The sequence below is a fragment of the Lactuca virosa genome, chromosome 3, assembly GCF_052849685.1.
Source record: "Lactuca virosa cultivar CGN04683 chromosome 3, Lactuca_virosa_CGN04683_v6, whole genome shotgun sequence".
Lineage (NCBI taxonomy): Eukaryota > Viridiplantae > Streptophyta > Magnoliopsida > Asterales > Asteraceae > Lactuca > Lactuca virosa.
Genome location: NC_136428.1, coordinates 219,530,588 through 219,538,186, shown reverse-complemented (window position 1 = coordinate 219,538,186; position 7,599 = coordinate 219,530,588).

The following is a 7,599-nucleotide window of genomic DNA, read 5'->3' as shown; positions in this document are numbered from 1 at the left end:
AGCAGCAAGGAGCGGATGAGAGGTCTTCTAGAGAGTAGCCTATGCGTAGCAAGGTTAGAGTACTTGTGATCTGGGATCCTAGGAGGAGGACTTGGGGTGAATACCGATGCAGTGTGGACGGTAGTATAAGGGCCCGTACTACTGGAAACACCGGATTGGTGCGCAGCCCAAGTAAGAATCCTTAGGGTACCGAAGAGCAAGTAGGGTTGAGTTATCGGGTGCGAGTATGCTCGAGCGGGTCTCTGATATTTTTTATGTTGTATTTTAGAGAGACATCATGGTTGGGACACGCCACACACCTGAGAGCAGCGGTGTTAGTAATGAGGATATCCGCAGGTTGATTAATGAGGAGGTGGCTGCGGCCATCCAGGCTGAGATTCCGGAGATGTTTGGGTCTATCAAGACCACGCTGATCGAGACTTTTGATGAGCGGTACGCCGCTCTTACTGATGCTGCTTTTGCTGCGGCCACCACAGCCGTTGCTGCTGCCAGGCCGCAGGGGGGTGACTCGTTGCTGTTCCAAGAGTTCAACAACACGAAGCCACCAGAGTTTGATGGGACTCAGGATCTGATAGCCGCGATGAGATGGATCTCTGACATTGAGGGGTGCTTCTACACATGTTCATGTCCGGAGCATCTGAGAGTACGGTTCGCGTTGAACCAACTTCACTTGGGAGCGAAGGACTGGTGGAAGTTCGTGACAACGCACTTCACTTCTGCAGAGCTTGTTGCGATGACCTGGGAGAGGTTCACTGCTATGTTCCGAGATGAGTACGTTCCCCCGGGGGAAAGGGAACAGTTGGCCCAGGAGTTCTTGACCCTCAAGCAGGGTACTGAGTCTGTTACTACGATCACCAGGATGTTTCACGAGAGGGCGATGTTTTGCCCTGAGCATGTGTCTACGGAGCAGGCACGCATGAGTCGATATCTGAGTATTCTGAGGAGAGATATTCGCGAGTTCGTGGCGAACTCGATGTACCGGACATTTGCCGAGCTTCAGGCAAATGCTCGGAAGAGGGAGATTGAGCTCGAGACTCATGTCAGGGAGGAGGCGGAGTCTCAGGGGAGGGATCGGCGACCGGCACAGTCCCAGCCGGCAGCCAAGCGGGCAAAGCCCGCCGATTCGAGATCAGGGAACCAGAAGGGCCGCACTTGTAACAAGTGCGGCAAGAGTTACGAGGGGATTTGTCGAGCAGGGTCTTGCTACAAGTGTGGCAAGGAGGGGCATATGGCTAAGGATTGCCCCAAGGGATTTGCGGTGTGCTTCCACTGCAATCAGACCGGCCATCGGAAGGTCGAATGTCCACAGTTGCGGGGGTCGGCACAGGGAGCACCGCAGGGGTCTGCCCCTGCTGCTGTACGAGCTACTGAGAGTCGGCCAGTGAAGGCCGAGACGCCGAAGGCTCGCGGGAGAGCCTTCCAGTTGACAGCGGAGGAGATCCGCGCATCGCCCGATGTTGTGGCTGGTATGTATTCTTTCATCTATTTATTTTGAGTTTGAGATTATGTGCTTATATTATGATGTGCGTAGGTACTTTTCTTGTGAGTTCTGTACCAGCTTTGGTGTTATTTGCCTCGGGTGCGAGTCGACCTTTTGTGTCGTTAGCCTTTAGTCAGCACATCGGTATCGGTCGAGAGGCATTGAGTCGACCTCTACAAGTTTCCATAGCTGACGAGCGAGCGGTATATGCTACTGAGTTGATTCGAGGATGTGTACTCGAGATCTTCGGCGTTGAGTTTCCGATAGATCTGGTCCCGATCGCGATGGGGGATGTATGTGTTATAGTAGGCATGGACTAGTTGAGCAGGTTTGGAGCGGTTATAGACTGTGAGCGACAGTTGGTGACCATACGAGACCCTAGTGGGGGAGTACTTACGGTGTACGGCGAGGGTACCCGTTCTGGGTCAGCATTTTGTTTGGCTGCTAGAGCGAGACAGAGTCTACAGCAGGGCTGTAGTGGGTTTGTAGCCTATGTGATGGACAATCGAATGGCCGCGGAGAGGCCGAGTTCGGTTGATGATGTACCGATAGTGCGAGAGTTCCCGGACATTTTCCCCGAGGAGTTATCGGGTGTGCCTCCCGAGAGACAGGTGGAGTTTCGCATCTATTTGGTCCTGGGAGCGGCGCCTATTGCCAATGCACCCTATCGCCTTGCACCGCCAGAGATACAGGAGTTATCCTCACAGCGTCAGGAGCTGCTGGGGAAGGGGTTTATTCGGCCGAGTAGCTCACCGTGGGGAGCGCCGATCCTTTTTGTCAAGAAAAAGGATGGTTCGCACCGGATGTGCATTGATTATCGGGAGTTGAACAAGTTGACGGTCAAGAACCGTTATCCCTTACCAAGGATCGATGATCTGTTCGATCAGTTGCGGGGAGCGTCTTGGTTCTCCAAGATTGATTTGAGATCTGGATATCATCAGATGAGGGTGCGGGACGAGGATGTCCAGAAGACGGCGTTCAGGACTCGTTATGGGCATTACGAGTTCGTGGTGATGCCTTTTGGGCTCACCAATGCACCGACAGCGTTCATGGATCTCATGAACCGGGTGTGCAGGCCGATGTTGGATCGTTCGGTGATCGTGTTCATCGACGATATGTTGGTGTATTCGAGATCCAGAGAGCATCATGAGGAGCATTTGAGAGAGATTCTTGGAGTTTTGAGATCGGAGAGGCTTTACGCCAAATTCTCCAAGTGTGATTTCTAGTTACGAGAGGTCCAGTTTTTAGGGCATCTCGTTAATCAGAGCGGAATATTGGTCGACCCGGCCAAGATTGAGGCGGTGATGAATTGGGAGGTGCCGAGATCCCCCACCGAGATTAGGAGTTTTCTGGGGTTGGCCGGCTATTATCGGAGATTTATCAGGGATATCTCCAAGATTACCGTTCCTCTCACCAGTTTGACCCGGAAGGGCGTGACTTTCAGATGGGGTCCAGAGCAGCAGGCCTCATTTGAGACTCTTCGCCAGAGATTATGCGAGGCCCCAATATTAGCCCTTCCGGAGGGGATGGAGGATTTTGTGGTATATTGTGACACATTGATATCGGGTTTGGGTGCGGTGCTTATGCAGAGAGGGCATGTGATAGCGTACGCATCGAGGCAGCTAAAGCCTCACGAGGTGAGATATCCCACCCACGATTTGGAGTTGGGGGCCGTGGTGTTTTCCCTCAACATCTGGCATCACTATTTGTATGGGGTCCAGTGTACCATATACATGGACCACAAGAGTTTGAAGTATTTGATGGATCAGCCCAACCTAAATATGCGCCAGAGGAGATGGTTGGATGTGGTAAAGGATTATGATTGTGAGATCCTGTGCCACCCGGGCAAGGCTAATGTGGTGGCCGATGCCCTGAGCCGTAGGGCGGAGAGTTCCCCGATACGAGACGTTTGTATGAGGTTGACGGTGATGACTCCGGTGTTGGATACCATTCGAGGGGCCCAAGCAGAGGCTGTGAGACCGGAGAACCGCAAGAGAGAGCGGGTGATCGGGCAGGTATCAGAGTTCGTTACCGATAGCAGAGGGCTTATGACCTTTCAGGGTCGGATTTGGGTGCCATTCGTGGGCGGGGCACGTACTATACTGATGGAAGAGGCGAATAGGTCGAGGTTCTCAATCCATCCCGGGGCCACTAAGATGTATTTGGACCTGAAAAGAGAATATTGGTGGCCCTGTATGAAGAGGGATGTAGCGTGGTTCGTTGAGAGGTGCTTGACCTATCGCAGTATTAAGGCCGAGCACCAGCGTCCGCATGGCAAGTTGCAGCCACTTGAGATTCCCCAGTGGAAGTGGGAACATATTTCTATGGATTTTAATACCAAATTGCCGAGGACCGCGAGGGGTGTCGATGCAATTTGGGTGATCGTCGACCGACTGACAAAGAGCGCTCATTTTCTTGCTATCAGTGAGAGCTCTTCCGCGGAGAGGCTGGCAGAGTTGTATGTGAGAGAGGTGGTATCGTGGCATGGAGTGCCAATCTCGATCGTGTCGGATCGAGATGTACGTTTCACTTCCAGATTCTGGAAGAAGCTCCATGAGGAGTTGGGCACGAGGCTTCATTTCAGTACCACTTACCACCCACAGACGGACGGTCAGAGCGAGCGAACGATTCAGACGCTCGAGGATATGCTCCGAGCATGTGTGTTGGACTTCGGAGGGAGTTGGGACACGTATCTACCATTGGCTGAGTTTTCCTATAACAACAGCCACCATTCGAGTATTGGCATGCCTCCCTTTGAATTGTTGTATGGGAGAAGGTGTCGGACTCCCATCTGTTGGGGAGAGGTAGGGCAGCGAGTGATGGGTAGCACCGAGATAGTGCTTCAGACGACAGAGCAGATACAACAAGTCAGACAGAGATTGTTGACAGCTCAGAGTCGCCAGAAGAGTTATGCGGATAGGCGACGATCTGAGCTCGAGTTCCAGGTGGGAGACTTCGTTCTCCTGAAGGTATCTCCTTGGAAGGGAGTAATCCGATTCAGGAAGAGGGGCAAGCTGGGACCCTGGTACATTAGTCCGTTCCGGGTGACAGCGAGGGTGGGCAGTGTAGCGTATCGTTTGGAGCTACCTGCGGAGTTGAGCCAGATACATGATACCTTCCACGTGTCTCAGTTGAGGAAGTGTATAGCCGACGAGTCGGCGGTGGTGCCGCTGGAGGATATTCAGGTGGATGCAAGCCTGAATTATGTGGAGAGACCGATCGCGATCCGGGATCAAAAGGTCAAGATTCTGAGGAACAAAGAGGTGCCCCTGGTTCAGGTCCAGTGGCAACATCGGAGAGGGTCCGAGTTGACTTGGGAACCAGAGTTGGAGATGCGGGAGCAGCATCCAGAGTTGTTTGCAGAGCGAGACTTCGAGGGCGAAGTCTGATTCTAGTGGGGGAGAATTGTAACATCCGGATTCCCAGGTATTTTATTTTAACCTTTTATTTTGAGTTATAAAGAGGGACTCGAGGAGTTGGCGCCTAGACTCGTCGAGTAGGATCGCGATTCGCTGATTGAATTAATGAATGGACTCGACGAGTCGGCTAGGTGACTCGACGAGTCTGTGCTGGCGGCAGAAACCCTAAGTCTTGGGGCCTGTGCCCTATTTAAAGGCTTTTATGGCCTTCATTTGCGGCCACTGCACCCCTGAGAAACCCTAGAAAGCAGAGAGAAAGCTTGTAGTGCAAGAGGAGGGCTAATTCATCATTCTTTGGTGTGTTTTAGCAAAGAGAAGGAAGGATTTCGAGCTAGGCTGACTTGTGGGACTCAAATCTTCCATCATTTCGTTCAGAGCTGCCGTGGGAGGTAAGGATTCATGTCTATCTTCATTTGAGTAATAGATTTCATGAATCTAGGGTTTCATCTCTTCACTTTGGTAAGAGATCTAGGGTGTGTGATGTACCCTTGTGACAATATTATCAGATCTGGACCTTGAGAGGTCCAGAGAGTCCCTATTCTTCAGCTTTATGCAATCCTTTATGAGTTTTGGGGCCTAGGTTATTATATTAAGGGTTATTTTGGCATATAGAGATGATAGTGTGATGCATGGGCCTAAATTTCGAACCTTTACGTGACTTTTGAGTGCTAGAAGGTCAGATCTACTAGTTGGTGAAGCATATCTGACCTCAGAAGGTCGTTTGAGTGTTGCCATGGAAGGAACTCGCCGAGTCCATAATGGGACTCGACGAGTCGAGTCGGGTTGACCCGCGATTCATGACCAGTGGTGACTCGTCGGGTGGAAGGTTCGCTCGGAGAGTCGAGTGAGGTTTGGATAGACCCAGAGGATACGCTTGGACTCGCCGAGTCACCTATGTAAACTCGACGAGTCTGGTCAAAGTTGATCGTTGACTTTCGTTGACTTTTAGGGTCCAGTCAATGTTTGGACTTTTGAGCCATTGGAGGGGTAAAATGGTCTTTTACCCTCCTGAGAGAACTTAGAGAGGGAATAGCCTAGCCTTTGAGAGTCGTATTGATTAGAGTAATTATTTTATGTGATTAGGCGGAGGCTAGATCAGTATTTCCGAGTTCGAGATTTACCGAGCTACCCGAGGTGAGTCTTCTCACTATACTTTACCTAGAGTGGTAATTAGAGTATGTGACAGAGTATGTTGTATGCTATTATATGATGTGATATCTATGTGATTCTGTGCTATGTATGATTCAGAGTTTACAAAGTTAGGACCGGAAGGTCCATAGAGTTATGGGACTGGAGGGTCCCACTGAGACACTTTGACCAGAGGGTCATACAGAGTTATAGCCTCGAGTGGCTAATATGTGTTGTATGTGGTATTTTGGGGAACTCACTAAGAATTTATGCTTACAGTGTCATGTGTCATGTGTTTCAGGTACTAGTGACGATCACGGGAAGGCGCCAACATGATCCGTACACACAGACCGAGGATTTTATTTGTGATCTTGGGATATGTTTTAATTGATGTCAATTGTTGAACATGAGATTTGAGAATGTTTAAATGATAATCATGTTGTTTGAAAAACGAAAAAAATTGTTTTGAAAATTTACGCCGTTACAGAAGGTCTCGTCAATAGTAGTACAACGGTAAAAAGACAGACGAAAATGGACGTCGGATGAAGAAGTTATGAATTTTTAACGGATTTTCTTGTCTCGGTCTGTTAAAAATAATAATATTAAAAATAAATTCAAAATTAGCCGACATAATCTAAATGAAAGTTATAGAGTATAATCTCACCTACGCGTGGATATAAAGAACGTTGAAAACGGAGAAAAGTTATGACTTTTTGAAATTTTGGGCACAAAATCCGAGAATCTTCGCATGCTAGGCTTGGAATCGGCCACGTACAACCCTCACATGCATGACGCGTGTCCGAATTATGCTGCGTCCGAAGGGAGGTCCAACTGAAATCCACCGCATTTCACACACGTGGCTTGTCTGAAGGGAGCCACCTCGCCTGCGAGATCCGACGCATGCCCCTCCCCCTCGCCTGCGAACCGACGCGTGTCCTCCTACTTCCCTCTTCGGCCGAAGACCTCGCCCTATATAAAGGGTGGTGCGAACCCTCTCGGTTTTGGTTTGAAATTTCACACTTGTTACCCCTAAACCCATTTTTTTGCTATTCCAACATCCCCCGAAGTCCCGGGAACATACCTAACACCCGAAGAACGTCCCGAAGCGCCCGAAGACCCCGAGAAAATTATCTTTTTGGTTTGAAACTCAACCCTCGCAAGGCCCGGTTTTCCATAAAGCTCCCAGTTTTCATCGAAGAAAGTCATTTATAGAAACGAAGTGTTGTCCAAATTACCATTTTAACATCTGGTTATTTCACGGTGAGTTCAATATAGGGACAATTGTATGTTATGTGTTATATGTTCAATGTGCTTTCCTGTGTTAATCTGGTTTTATATCATTGATCATGTAGAGCATGTCTCGTATCACTTTTGGTATTGGCTTTGAGCCTTTGGCCATGTAGAGCATGTCTCGTATTATTCTGGTATTGGATTTATGCCTTTGGCCATGTAGAGCATGTCTAGTATCACTTCTGGTATTGACTTTGTGCCTTTGGCCATGTAGATCATGACTCATATCACTTTTGGTATTGGCATCGGGCTAGGTAGGGCTGAAAGCCTATATATTCTAGC